The sequence below is a fragment of the Excalfactoria chinensis genome, chromosome 4 (genome assembly GCF_039878825.1).
Source record: "Excalfactoria chinensis isolate bCotChi1 chromosome 4, bCotChi1.hap2, whole genome shotgun sequence".
NCBI classification, from domain to species: domain Eukaryota; kingdom Metazoa; phylum Chordata; class Aves; order Galliformes; family Phasianidae; genus Excalfactoria; species Excalfactoria chinensis.
The window spans coordinates 60,737,019-60,752,932 of NC_092828.1; the positions used below are offsets into that span (position 1 = coordinate 60,737,019).

The 15,914-nt window shown below is 36.3% G+C and overlaps 1 long non-coding RNA gene across 1 annotated transcript in view; it reads right to left on the minus strand.

Annotated features, from left to right (window-relative positions):
- Positions 1 to 7,320: 7,320 nt before the first annotated feature.
- LOC140252070 (uncharacterized) overlaps positions 7,321 to 15,914 on the minus strand; it is a 58,000-nt gene continuing 49,406 nt past the window's right edge. The window contains exon 6 of the long non-coding RNA XR_011903528.1: positions 7,321 to 7,388. This is a non-coding gene — a long non-coding RNA (uncharacterized lncRNA). The remainder of the gene's footprint in view (positions 7,389 to 15,914) is intronic.

Here is a 15,914-nt window from a genome sequence, read left to right on the forward strand (position 1 = left end):
GTCTTATTATTTTCACTGTAGATCCATTATGCTAATCTGGTTTAGTAGTTAACGTGACATTTTAGGAACTTGACTTGTGAGGTTCATGCCTTTGCTTATTTACTCATTAAAATGTGACAAGTTATACTGCATGAGATATAAACTGAACTCTGTTTCTTCTTGACTTCTGTGGAACTTGGCCAGCTGATGCCAATCAGAAGCCATGACCTTTAATGAAAATTTGCATAGTACACCAAGGTAAGCAATGACTCTTAGAGTTTAAATTTTTTAGTTTCCCCTACATCAAGGACTACAGCCTTTAAAAGAAGCTGCCTGAACTATACAACCTAATTTATTATCATTTTAGCCCATGACCTTTGTGTCAATATATGACTTCAAATTTTCATGACTGATGTTTGACAAGGTCCTGTTTACAGAAATCAAGTTGCCAAAATTCAGAAACAGAGGATATTTGTTAACTGCAGATCTCAGCCTATCCTTAGACAGGAGTTGATTGATTACTAAAAACTGTAAACACCTACCTGAATAATTATACATAGCACAGCAATAAATATAGCCCTATTGCACAGAATAGGCTAATGTGTGAAGCCTTCTTATATATCTTATTATAGGATATAGTTCAGTTAACAAATTTACATATTTCTATGTAGCATGGCATGCTGTTTCTGTAATTAAATTTATGAGAATTGTGGCTAAAGGTGATCTGAACAAACAGTTGAGAATTAGAGCAGTAATTATTAGAACCAAAGAACTGTGGAATGATTAGGGATAAATAAAATAAGTCATTTTCTGGTAGAATGTGTCAGAAAGTTTCTTAAGAAGAATTTCAAATTAATTGAGATTGCAGTATTATATGGATTAATGATCCATTAATGTCTATCATTTATAATCATAATAAAGTTTACTACTTCAAGTTATGTAAAATAATAATGTACTTGATATATCATCATGAAGATGTAGTACCAAACTATTTCAGTTAACCGGTCATTATCAGCAGGAACACTAAGCTTCCTTGTTACTTTGTAAAGTAACAGCCTCCAGGACTTGCAGTTCTGCCTCTTCCCTGCCTTTTCTATAATCATGTATTCAATTATAATCCATGAATAATGCATAAAGCATATAACCCTTAGGGTGTAAAGCCCACTCTTACGGTCTTTTCCTTTTTAAAATAGCATCTAAATTAATCTTCACTTCTTCACTTCTAAACCTTCACCAACACAGCAGCCCCAGCTGTTCTCCATGTGAAGCTAACATGTCTTTCACGTGGCACATACAGACCCTGGTGCTCACTTCTTCTGCAATTGCTAAGTGATCAAGATTATGATGCCAGAACAGAGACTGAAAAACTTACTGGACAAAAAAGTTATCTCTCAGGCAGGTACAAATAAGTTACAAAGCAAAAATAAAACAAAACAAAACAAAACAAAACAAAATAAAACAAAATAAAATAAAATAAAATAAAATACAAGCCTTCTTGTCCAGTCATCCATCTGCATTCTCTTAGAAACATTGCCAAGGTTTCTGGGATTTTGGTAGCAACTGGGGGAGCAGTGGCCTGGCTGTTTCAGTTTTTTTTTGATTGTTTGTTTTGTTGTTTATTGTTTGTTTGTTTTGTTTGATTGATTTTGTTTTTAAATGTTTTTATTTCGTCCTCCAAATACACTTAACTGTGGAGTTCACTTAATGCCCTGTCTTGGATCCTCTTGAATCTTCCTGAATCCTTGACTGTAACAGGTGGGGATTAATGATTGCAATAATAACTCACTTTGTTAGGTGAAGAAGCAAATGGAGGTAAATAGCAACTCATAACACAGTATCTTCTTTTAGATTTAACACTCAAAAGTGAGGAAACACTACCATTAGAAGTTTCATTTGGCTGATGTTGACTTCAACTGCAACCTTCAGAAGCAAAGCAAGTGCTCTGGCCCATCAGGGGACAGCAGCAGAAATAAGTTACCAATATTTCGTGTGCCTTCAAAAACAGGCTGTGGGACTTGAGAATGTATTACAGTAAGTAAAGTTTTCTATGGGACAGTGGCATTCACATTTCAGATTCAACTACCATGATCTGACCTTTGGGCAGGATTACCATTGTCCTTGGTAATACAGTCCACACAGTGTAAAAGTATATATACATTTTGTAGTAATACTTCAATTGTCTTTTAAGAATAGTTCCCGTAGTCTTCAAAAAAAGTAAAGCCAATGAAAATACATTGGTTGTAGATGACTTTAAAGTAATTTGGGGGAAAACAATAATAAATCACACATCCTTGTTCTGATTCAGCAAGCCTGAATTCAGGCAAGCCTTTAGAAATGTAAACCTCAACTAGACTGAATTTATAAATCTGAAAATGTATATCGAATTTTCAAACAGACTGTTACTTCTAGAAGATTCTGAAGTTGCTGTTTTTCATCCCGAACAGAAATCCTGTGATATCAACTTCTGCTAATTTTGCCTGCTTTAATATCACAGGCTACAGATGTGCAGACAGAAGAAAAAAATTCTTTCAAATGTTTCCAGACATCATAATTCCTGTAAATCTTTTATACTGCATCTGACAGTGCAACTACTTTCTAAAATGAAATTCCACTTCCTAAGTATTACTATAACAATTTACTTCATGATGTATTTACAGATTTCATTCAGGCCTTCAGTCTGACAATGCTTCTTCTTGAAGTCCAACATTAAGTGACAATAATTTCACATTATTTCTCTCTGCTGTTGCACAATGTAAAAGGCTGTAGACAGCTCCCTTGAACACTTGGCTGTTTTCAAATCTGATATAATTTCATTGCCATCATATTTTAGACATTAGTCTTACATTCTCCAGAAATTGAATGTCTAGCCATCAAAAAAAAGAAGGCAGACATGAATCAATACTGATGGAACAGAGGTTTTGTTTTGCATCTGCATCTGGTTTTGTCTTGTCATTGTAACAAGACTCACCACCTTTATCCTACCACCTTCACTCTTTTTTTTCTAAACTGCTAGTTTAGACGTAGTAGACAGTTTCATTTCTCCTCAGGAGAACAGCAACAAAAAGGCAAAATCAAAATATTGTTAAGTACCTTTCTTATTGTTTCTATTGTGTTAAGTTACTCTCCACTTGAAACAAAGCAACAATTATCTTTTTCCAATATCTCATCATTCACATATTTAAAAAACAACTTATTTCAGAACAGAAATATTCTGGAAACAGCTAGTAGTGCTGCCATGCAACAATCTACTACTTACCAGAGACACAGCACCATTTTAGCTGCTCTGAAGCTAATCAACAGATGTGTCCAACAGCACAGTTTCCCTAGGAACAGGATTTTCACTAATGAGCAGGAATATTGGTGTGGTGCCACATCCCTTTTTCTCTGAACCTCTATTGCAGAGAACACAATCAGTAAAAAATGGATGAATCTGTGATGTCCTTAAGTTCCAGCAATTCCTATTTGCCAGTAAGCAGCATTAGGGCAATGAGCTTTAATTTTCTCTAAATCATTAAGCAAATCAGACTGGTCAATGGCCAATTTCAGAACAAGAGGAGCATGACAGTAGCTAAAAGGTAGCCAGCTCCACCACAGTATACTGCACTATTCTAAACCAGAAGACTTGATACACGGTTATAAAAGCAAACAAAAAGTTTTTAAATTTCCACTAGGATATAATAACTGGTAAATAAAAAATAAAACCAACTCCTCAGTATTAAAAAACAACAACAACAACAAAAACACAGAAACATCTCTGAGTTTTATTAGAAAACTAAATGCAACAGATGCATTTTGCTAGTTCTAAATTACATTTACAATGCTTTTGACTTTTAGACAATATTTGTCTATGGTTTCAGGAACTTAGGAGTAGAAAAAGAATGAAATTAATTCTAAGTTACCCTGGGAACTCTTGCTGGAAGATGAGTGGGGTGAGAAACAATTGACTTATTACAGAGCTTGAAAGAGGGAATTATTACTAAGTTGCCAAAGTTTGTGGGCTCACCAGTGCCTACAGGCAATTTATCATAATCCTATTTAAACTCAATATATATAAATTTGAAGTTATTTCTTTCTTATATAAAGCTAAAATCAATGGAATCTTGAACAAAATTAATGAAATTGTCCATAGAAGAAGTTGCACAGTTTTAACCAAACACTAAAACTGTTATCAACAAAAGCAATGCACGTGAAAGCAATGCTGTATAAATAGAGACTTGTTTGATCAGTTTGTTTTCAATCTGTTCTAATTCCAAATATGTGGTAGATGACCTAAATGCTATCCTGCTCTTTGAAGTAATTTTGCAGCAACTCATTGACATTCATAAGGACACAATTAGACCACTGCTATTGATTACTTCAGCCTATGCATGTTCAGAAGTAGGCTCCCAGTAACCTGATGCAATCCTCATTTCTGAAAATAACTGGCTAAATAACGGATAAACTTTGACTGCACACATCGTGTTTATCCATAGTGAAACCTCTGAAATTTCACCTGTAACTGAATTAGGCTGTTAAAATCTAATTGTAGTTCGAGTAACTAATGCTTATTAAGCTGAATTCTTAAAAAGGCTGCCAATCCAGTCCTCTCTCTCCTGATCTACAGCTCTGTATTTCTTCATATGTATATCAAGGTTTGCAGTTTTCAGGAAATAATCACAGATGATGGAATGGCACAGTAGTGTACACTCATTACCTGATTTCCATCCCATATGGCTTGGCAGTAAAGCTCCTCCAGGTCCTGCTGTCATATAGGAGCTTCATTTGAATTACTTCCATTCCAGGCTTCTGGACCCCTTCCTGCCCTTTTTTTTTTTTTTTCTGTACACATAATGCCTTCTCCATACATTTGTTCTCACTATACTTTACCCCACTGAAGCATAATGGCAACAGCCGTCTTCAACACTAATGAGACAGGATGAGCAGATGTGGATGAAAGAGCCACTTGCTGTATGACTAGTAGCCTAAGTTCACAACAGAGACACAGAATTTACAGTGCACTCCAATATGTGGTGGATGCTCCCAGCAGTAACTTCTCATACCCTTAGGTCTCTGTGCGTAAATGTACATTGGAGTGCATCAAGCCAATTGTTCTTGTTACTGAGAATAAATTTCTTGGTACTTTAATTAATTCACCCACAGCATGAGCACCGCTGTGTTCGATGCACACTCATTCTTGAAGAATTTGGCCAGATAATTACTACCACGAAAGAAAGACTAATGGACTGACAGAAACAGTGGTCTAGAAAGACATGGAAAAACAGAAAAGCAAAACTTTAACAAGTTAGAGGAAAAAAAGAGTTTAACCTGGACTTGTATATACAAAATGTGTCCAGTCATAAATTTATTTGTTGGCTCAAGAGCACTTTGGGCAGAAGAAAAAAGGAAAGTCATAGCATTTGCCTTTGTTCCTGAAAAACTGGCCTATGTATTCTGTGCAGCAAGATGAAAAACAAAAAAACAAACAAAAAAATAATAATTAAATCACAGCAATAAAACACATAGGCACTTCTCTGACTTGCCCAATAAACATGCTATTCCAGATAAATGGGAAATGTCTACAGTCTATTAGAAGGATTCTTAAATATGAATGGATTTTTTTCCCCTTCTCTTTGAAATCTTCTATAGTAGAACATAGCATTCAAGCTAGTTCCTGTCAAACATCTGCTAACCCTTTTTCCTTCTCTGAATTTCAAGCTTTCCTAATGTCAGGTCAAAGTACTGCAAGCTTATTTGCAATATTTGTTTACATATTTTTTGAATCTGACTGCACTTCTCATTTGAGCAACTAGTACATCTTGGGAATGCACTTTTCTAGTGCAAGGGCTGCTCCAAAAGTAATGCTTACTATATTATTAGGTTGGCCCGTGACATCAGAAGTAGATGTTTGAAACACGGCAGTAGAAGCTGAACCTTCCTGCCAATATTCCACTTCACTTTTTGCTGGGGGACAGAAGGCAGCAGAGGGGTAGTCTAACAAAATGGTGACTGACATATAAGTGTGTAGGAATCAAGGGGTAGAACTGAATTTATTCAGAAAGAAAAAATTGCACCCACTGATATTTAGAATCATAGAATCATAGAATTACCCACATTGGAAAAGACCTCAAAGATCATCAAGTCCAAACACAGCTAACCATAGTACCCTAACGCTAACACCCTCTGATAAATCGTATCTCCGGGCACCACATCCAAACAGCTCTTAAGCACATCCAGGGATGGTGACTCAACCACCTCCCTGGGGAGCATATTCCAGTGTTTAACTACCCTTTCTGTAAGGAAGTGTTTCCTAGCATCCAACCTAAACTTACCTTGGTGCAACTTGAGGCCATTTCCCCTTGTCCTGTCACCTGTCACCAGTGAAAAAAAACTTACCCCGCTCTCACTGTAAGTACCTATCAGATTCTGGAAGAGAGTGATAAGGTCTCCCCTCAACCTCCTTTTCCCCAAACTAAACAGACCCATCTCCCTCAGCCTCTCCCTCATAGGGCTGATTTTCCAAGCCCTTCACAAGCCTCGTTGCCCTTCTCTGGACCTGCTCCAGTACCTCCATGTGCTTTCTGTACTGAGGTGCCCAAAACTGAACACAGTACTCAAGGTGAGGCCTCACCAGTGTTGAGTAAAGGGGCAGGATGACTTCCCTAGTCCTGCTCACCACACCATTCCTGATACAATCCAGGATGCCATTGGCCTTCTTGGGCACCTGGGAACACTGCTGGCTCATATTCAACCGACTGTCCATCAGCACGCCAAGGTCCCTTTCCACCAGGCAGCTTTCCAGCCACATCTCCCCAAGCCTTCAGGGTCACCTCGGGTTGTTGTGACCAAAATGCAGGACCCAGTACTTGGCCCTATTGGAATTCATGCCGTTAACCTTGACCCATCGATCCAGTCTATCCAGGTCCTTCTGTAGTGCCCTTCTTCCCTCTGGCAGATCAACACTCCCTCCCAACTTGGTGTTGTCTGCAAACTTACTGAGGGACTTTATCAACACTTGATAAGTGTTTATGAAGACCAAACAGCGGATGTGGGCTCAGTGAGCTGGTGGATGGTACATTTCAGCAGTGGTGACAGTGGGACACCTCCACTAGGGCAGATTTTTATGAGCATGGCATTCAGGCTCTTGTTTGACTCTGAAGGCATAGTTAATGGTGGTGACTGTGTTGAAAACCAGTGTTTCGTTGCTGAGAATTTGCTTGATCAAATACTGCTATTGTGCTCTTCATTTTTGTTGTAGTTTCCATGGAAATAAATAGTGAGCATTACTTTTGGAGTGATCTCCAAGGAAGTTAATATTGTAACAACAACAAAATTTCATTCCCACACTTACCAGAAAAGTTGTTGGTTGAAGCCAGAGATTTATGTATGTTTAGTCAGATTTTGCTCTTTAATGCAGAACAAAGCATAAAAATCTGAAAAAGTTAAAATAAACCTGAATTAGGTAAATATTACAGAGACCATTACCGAGAAACATAACAATAACAAGATACATTAAAATTTTAATTTACAGCATTATTTCAGTCAAATCTTTGTATTTAGATTCAACAGTAGAAAGCTGAGGAGAATAAAAAATGACACCTTTGATCTCAGCTTCAGTTTAAATACTTTCTCACTGTACATCTTAGGTAAGCATTAGCTAGCAGGATATTTAAGAGTATCATTCCTTGCACAGAAAACTATTTACTGAATGTGTGCCAAGCTGATTGCAGGCCAGCTACTGGGACCTCATCTGGAATGTGCTAATTGGAAGGGAACTTGTATACAAGTGTCCCAAAACCCAGATGACTGCCTTGATCAGCAGGCTATGTAATTAGGGCTCTATTTCTGGGTTTTCATGATAATTTGGAATTTAGTGGTGCAGTGTTCTCTCCAATAAAGAACAAAAATAAATGTGAGAAACACAATACTGTATTACATGTGGATTCTTTGATTTCCAAACAAATCTATCTACATTTGCCATGCTGTTGCGTTCAAAATCTTTAATTTTCTTGAAAAATACTCCTGCTTAACTTTTAAATAATTAGGGCAACATTTTCACCCCCAAGAAAAGCAGACATTCACTAGAGAATAAAGAAAAAAAAAATGTAGTCATAAAAAAACAAAAAAAGTCTGGCTATCGTGAATTTGTTATGACACTTCTCAGAGTATAGTATCAATACAAAAGGAAATCAAAAGGAAATTAATTTTTTGAGATGGTGGGTCCTTTAAAAGGTCTTCCATCTCTGATTCACATTGACAGATTCATGCTGGTCTCTTTCCTGTGTTCAGTGCTAAAGCAAAACTGAAGAACGTCCTGGGTTGGAAGGTATCATAAGGATCATCAGGTCCCAACCTCTCTACCACAGGCATGGTTGCCAGCCACTATATCAAGTACAAGACTAGGCTGCCCAGGGCCCATCCAACTGCGCCTTGAACACCTCCAGGGACAGGGCATCCACAGCCTCTCTGGGAAGACCCTCACCATCCCTTCAGTGAAAATCACCACCCTTTCAGTGAAAAATCCCAAATAAATTCCTAAATAAGGAACAAGTGTCACCTGACAATCAGCAGTTCTGCTTTACTAGCAATCCAATTTATTCTCACTTAGTGCCCCAGATGTAGTCTGCCTGCTCACTTTATTTTGTATTTTTCTGATACCATTTCAACTAAGTTTTATGCACTTCCTTACAATCCTCCATAGAGCTGTTGCAGTCTGTTCACATACTACACAGTATACATGTGGTACCATGGCTTCTGCTGGTGTTCCAGAGCTATTTGTTATTGTCATCATTTCAACATACTGTGCTGTTAATGCAAGCAGTCAACCATTGTTTATCATATGCATAAATTTTATGTCTAGAGACACCTACCACTGTTATTTAATAAAATGACACTAAAATACAATACAGTACAATACAATTAGCAGTATACAATATACAATACAATATACAATACAATAGTATCTTACATTTATATAAATCTCCCTTCAACAAAGATTCTAAAAATACTTTGTGAACAAATTATTTGCATTTTTTTTTAACTTGGACATAATGCTATAGATTATTCCACCTGACACTGAAAAACAACTACTTTTAGCATGCAACATAATCACTTAACAGTGCAGAAACATTTTGAACATGTCTATGTGACTACATCTGTTATAGGAGACAGCATCACAATAATCAAAGTGCAGAAGAACAGCAAGATGATATTAGGAGTTAATAATACAAACCTATTTGTTGCATACCTCTGCCAAGAAAACAAGGATAGAGCTCTACCAAATAACAGAAGTAGATATAAAGGGAAGTCTGAAACACTGCTTGTAGAAATGGATGAAAGGAACTCACAAATTAAAAAGAGCAGTATTTAAGGTGCTTAGATGTATTTATACTTATGTTTAGATCTAAAAAGCCTAAACACTCAAACAAGAAGAACAATAAAGCTTGAATTTTGTGATCAGTCAAGGAGACTGGTGAATTGCTTAGCAAAATAAATAAATAAATAAATAACTGTCTCCTTCTAGCTCCCAACTGAAAGAGAGCCCAGATGCAGAGAGAACTTGTTCTCTATTCACTTTTGTGGTCAAACTAGTTTAATGGTGCATTGTAAGTATAGGAGTTCCTACATTCACATAATCAGACATACCCCTTACAGATACTTTGATTTAAAGATTGAAACTCCATGAAAACAATAAGAATTACAGTTTCTTTTACAAATTGATATAGTCCAAACTGGACAGAGAGAAGAGTAGAGGTCATGTTACTTCCACAAAACACTATGCAGCAAAGTCGTTTGTCTATACTCATCCTCATCTACAGTCATAATTCAAGTTATTTCTTGAGAGGATTTTTTGGATTCAAAGAAAGAACTCCTATTTCTAACTGTACAGTGCCACACTGAATCCTTGAAGATGCCACTCACTTGTGAAATAAATAAATAAATTTTTAATTAATTTGCTCTGCTTTCCAACCAAGCTCCTTTTGTACCTAACCAATAGTAAAAAAATATTTTTCTAAATAAAAGAAATTCCAACTAGAACCCTTGAAGTTCTATGTACACATCAAGGACAGCACATGACACTAAGTTTGTCTCAATCTGTTTTGTTGGAAAAGGTTGTTACAGTATTGGCCCTGTTCTTATCTCTTGAAGACAGTAGCCCAAATTCTTCCCTGTTACAGAAGTCCAATCTCAAATTGATTTCAGTGGGTTTCAGTGATGCAACTGAAAAAAGAATTTGGCCCGTAATCACTGACTTTATCATATAACTATTAAGTGCTTGGCTAAGATTAGATTTAAAGATAGACCAGGGGGATAATTCAAGGTCTTGAGAACCTTTACTGACACCAAAGGCTTCTGCCTTTTGGGGAAACTCAAAAGAAAACAAAGTGCATTTATGGCAATATATTCCTTGAATGGACAGAAATTAACCAAAATTCTAAGAAGTGCTACTCTACTTCAATAGGACAAATAAGAGGGGATATTTATGTTTTAAAAAGAATTCAGCTTTTCATTTTCTAATATTTTCAAAATTTATATCAAGTTATGCCTAATTACCTTAATGACTGAATAGTTTCTGTTGTGGGTCACTGTGCGCTACTAGAAAATCAGACAATGAGATAAGTGATGAGGCTTTTTGGAAGCTTGATTTGTTGAGTATTGAAACACAGGTAGACAGAGCTCCATGCCCTTCAACACTAAGTGACAGTAAGTTTAAATGCTTTCTGACAACTGAGGATGTAGACTAGTAACCTGATTTCCATTTACAAGTCTTCTTCATTCAGCTGAACTCAGGCTTTGAAGTTAGTTAGCAAGTCTCGATCCCCAAAAGCAGAAGGTAATGAGTAGAAATAAACTGATTGGATTCTACAGCAATGCTGCTTGATGCTGACTTAGTGCTTGAAACAAACAAACAAACAAACAAAACAATAAAATCCTACAGAAAAGGAAATCAAACGCTTCTTCAGTTTGAATTTTCTGAATTCTTTAGTTGTATTCTACCACTTGGTTTATGTTACTAAATACTACAAGGCCAGAAAAACAATTGTAGTTTGCTTTTAGCCTCAATTCAAAAGATCATAGCAAGAATTCCAGATTTTAGAAAAATTATTAATATAGCAGATGAACTGATTCACTGAGTAAAACAACAAAGCCTTGCCCCCATAAAAAACCCTAGAAGTCCTAAAATAAACATAAGTGTGAAATTTAATACAACAGTTTAAACTACAATCATTTTTCTCATAAAAGTAAACTTTAAGTCTATAAATAATAGAGAAAACACCAAGAATTAAAGTAAGTCTTAAGAGTGGCCACTTGTGCAACCTTTTAGGTAGCAGTTTTTAGTCTGTTATAATCCTAGAAAAAAAAATCTACCCCCCATTTAGGCTGCTTACAGTGTTGTTGCCCTGTTTGTTTCACTGCTCTCCAGAGAAAGAAAGGACTGGGGCTCCATGATCATCCTTCCAGCCGAAAGCATCTTGCTCCCCACCTAATTTACCTCAGGCCATACAACAGACCTGATACATGTTTAATTAGAAAACTACTATGGCCATTAGAGATATCACGCACCAACTTGTTTTTTACTGCCCCTCAGTCAGAGCTGACCACCTTCTCAGGAGGATGTATAAAAGCTGATTATTATAATCAAGCAATTCAGTTTAAGTCCTTTATAACTGGCAGCATAAGGTGGTCCCACAAACTTTTCAGTCTGGGTAATATGTGGACTGTAGTGGAAGCAGCAACAGTCAGAATAGTAACAAGACCCTGACAGTGTTCTCCTTCACCATAACCGCTATCTATACAAAAGCAACTCGGCAACAAAAATAACCAGCTGCTTCTGTTGCCATCTTTAGGTTATGCCATCATGAGCTGCAAGCAAGGACATACAATATCCACCCCCCTCCCTGCGACTTACCCTTTCTCTTTACCTTTCCTTCCTTTCTTCTCCAAGCTGAGATCTGCTTAGTTAAAACATGTAGATGCTAAATATCATGTAGAGCCAAAATATTTTTGTATCACTCTTAACTCAGAAACCTCACAGAAGTGCAAAGATGCCATCTCCCCTATGATAGATTTTGATTCATTTTTTTTCTCTCTCCAATGATTTTGTGTTTTGTTTGTTTGTTTTTTGCTAACTGGCTAAAAAGCATAATAAATCTATTTATTTGAAAATTATGTGATGTGAGTCATAAAACCATGACAGAGTCTGAAAAGTATCCTTAAAATATCTCCAAAATAAAACCACCTCAGTTCATCCCTGTATGTAACATCAGACGTGCTGCACAATTACAGGGAACTACACTCTGCCAACACTGTTAATTGAGAACCTCTCGTTTCCTGGCTCTGGTACCATTGGACAGCTTATATTCCCACTGATTTGCCTCCATCTGTGCTAACAACACAATCCTATATGATTAAAATGTGCCTGAGTTATATTGTGAAAGATCACTTGAACTGCACACATGCCTCACTTTGAAGTGCTTTCCTCCCATACATACGCAAGATATAAAAAAACAATACCTACAACTCTATGCTGTGGTATTTTGATGAGAAGGAAAGAAAGTAGACCTTTTAATTGAAAAAGTTTTTCAGTGAAGGAGAAACTTGAGCTCTGGCATAGGGAGAAATGCAAACAGCTAGTATTCGCACATGGAGAAAAAAGGCATAACTTTCTTCAATAAAATAATAAATAAACAGAGTCATAGAATCATAGAATCACAAGGTTGGAAAGGACCAACAAGATTGTCTAGTCCAACTGTCCTCCCAGTACTGTAGCTACAACGAGCCACTAAACCTTATCTTGTAGCTCCTCATCCAGACTCCTGTTGAACACTGCCAGGGACGGCAACTTCTCCACCTCTCTGAGTAGGCCATTCCAGTGCCTAACATAAATCCTCTAATGTGAGAATCACTAAAGATCTGCTTAAATAAGACTTTAAAGTTACTATATTTCATGAAGATATATGAGAATATTCAGTTTTGCACAAAAACAACTTTTTTTTTCTTTTTTTTTTTTTTTTTTAAATTTTGATTTTTAAGTAGGAAAACTACAACATGTTAAGAACGTTGTTTCTCTGGTTTCTCAGTGCAACTGACCCTTGGATTGTCATTTCATTTTGTAATGAAAATACACAGTCTTCAAAGCCACAATTAGCTATGTTTTTCAGGAGGTAGAAATGTTTATTTTGTAATAGCAAAGACTAGAATTTGTTTCCCAGTTAAGTGAGGAAGGATGAAAATGTAACATATTGAAGTAGGGATTAATAGGGAAATTACCAGAGGAAATTAAGATAAATTAGTAATTAATTAGACTGTAATTAGGAGATAATTAAGTAAATTAAGGAACTTTGGATGTACATTATATGTTCTAGCTAAAACAATAGTTGTAGTTCAACATGTAATGCCATTAAACATTTCTGTACTTCTCAGTGCCACATTAAAGTTTTTGAAATACTGAAGTTTGTATTGTCAGGTGAACCTCAAGTCCAAAAAATATCTCTACGTTCAAAAACACTGGAATCCAATAAAAAGTTCAAATGCTATGTTTCGTGGGAAGTATTTGAAGTTTGGGAAATTACACACTTTCTGCACTGAAAACAAAACAAAACTGAGTCTGAGTCCTGGCTCAAAGTTCCTTTAGGATGTGGCAGAATTGCTGCTTGCAACACCGGAGGCCCAGGTTCGAATCCCCCCCCTGTGGTGCAAGTGGTAGAAGTGCCACTCTGCTACACAGAAGGCTCGAATCCCGGGAGTTGGACTCGATGATCTCTAAGGTCCCTTCCACTCGCACGATACTGTGATACTGTGAATTACATTTTTATCAGTCTTTCTGGGAAGCAGAAAATACTAATACATGAGATGGAAATGAAGAAAAAAACCATGAGGATTCCTGGGATTTAAAAAAACCAGATTGTGTTCATGCCTGAATTGTGTTTTGGGGAAAAACCCAGACTAGTCCTTCCTTTACCTGTCTTGCTTTATCTACCCATGTTTACTTTTACTTTACAGTTTGATAGAAAGTGCGTTAGGCAGATTTCAAAGGTATTACAAAAATGGAAGAACTTTTCTCTTTCTTGCTAATGCCCAAACATTTACTAATAAAAGAAATAAGTTGCTGTTTGTTTTGACTAGTCTCTAGAGTTCCACTGCCACTCAGATCTAACATTTACTTCACATATGCATTATTTAGTACTTCAGAGTTCAATCCAGGTACAGTTAGAATAGGCATTACATACAGTTCAGAGCTTGTGTGTCTATGTCAACCACTCTTTTATATTGAATTCTTACTCTTTTGCAAAATATAGTCCTCTGGCCATAAAGTGGGGAAAAGTTCGTTTGTTACAACTGCAAGACATTTTACACTAACTATTACAAAGCAGTCCATTTTCCAACACTCTTTAACAAAATTCAAATTATTGGGCTTAAATTAGACCCTGTCTATTATTTCCATCAGATATGAATTCTTCTTAGAATGAAGTCACAGAGCTAAAGCATGATTAAAAATGAAAAACGAGCACACACTACTTTCTCTATGATAAAACACCTTTCTCTTCAATGAGTTTAAACTTGCAATTACGTTTGAAGACTGATGTCAGATAACTGCTGAGACTTTATTCATGCATGAAGAAATATCTTCATATTCAAGATGTAGTGCATGCCGCTGTAAAGCCAGCATCATGACAATGTCTCTGTCCCTGATAAGATAGTTTATGGGATGCTTCTTGGTGCAGTCCCTAGAAAGGAGCCCCCAGTTGATTTCACAAAGAAATGAACGCAATTGTTTTCCATTTTTCTACATTTTTGTCTCCTCTCTTTCATCAGAATGTATGAATACACATAAACATATGTAATCTATTGTTTACGTGGTATTAATTATCTAGTTGGGAAGCATACTTGTCAAACCAATCTATATAGGAGCCACAGAAGTCAGCCACTAGAACATGATCATCCTCTAAATAAATATATCTACAAGCAATAAACAGCAGCCACATGCAATAAAGTAGAATAGGAGGAGTAGAAAAGTATGTACGTTCAATTGTAAATCACTGTGCATGGAAATTTAGGCAGGCATAATGCAATTACCCAAATGGAGGTCAAATGTAATTTCACAGGGTGAATAGCAGCCTATAACCATGTATCTGTTGACTTTTTTTTTTTTTAAATTCCATAATGATTCATCCATTATTTAACAGTTGGACATACCTTTGATTTCTCATACGCTATTCTGATGAATGCTCTCAATTCAGTTGGTAGACAATTGCAATTTGCATAATTTTTATGAGAAATACTTTACTTATAAAGTTTGGAGTTTATCATTTTGATCCCCACGCTTGAACTAAAAAGGAGAGGACCCAAAGTGAACAGAGAACACTGATCATAAAACTTAGCTGAAATCACCACAAAACATGATGCATCTTTACAGCCTGAAATATAAAAGACTGTTGGAGACAAACAATAATATAAGATATAAGTAACAGTGATATGACATTATATTTGTTTTCTTAATTATATATATATCTATATATATCTATAAGGCAAAAATCAATGGGAATTCTTCCCTATAAATGATCCATCATACATCAAAAAAACAAAAACAAAAACAAAACAGCTTAGGTTTTAGTTTCTAAATTCATAGCAACAACCTTAGCAAGAATTCTGCTTTGAGATCACTCTCAAACTATGGTCTCACAAAAATAAAGATCTTGTTCTTTAAGCCTTCCTTCATGCTTCATAGCTATTTCTTAATATCTGCATGCTTCATTTTAATTTACTGATATTCAACATTTTAGTTTTTTCCTTCCCTTAAAGATCTTGATTCCGTAGTACAAGCAAGAACAAATCATTCAGCAAAATGGACAGATGGAAATGTGAAATTTCATCACTGTGCAGATTCAGAGCCAAAACTCTAGGGAGAGGTGCTGGCGTCCATTTTACTACTCAGACACAGCTGTAAATAAATCAGC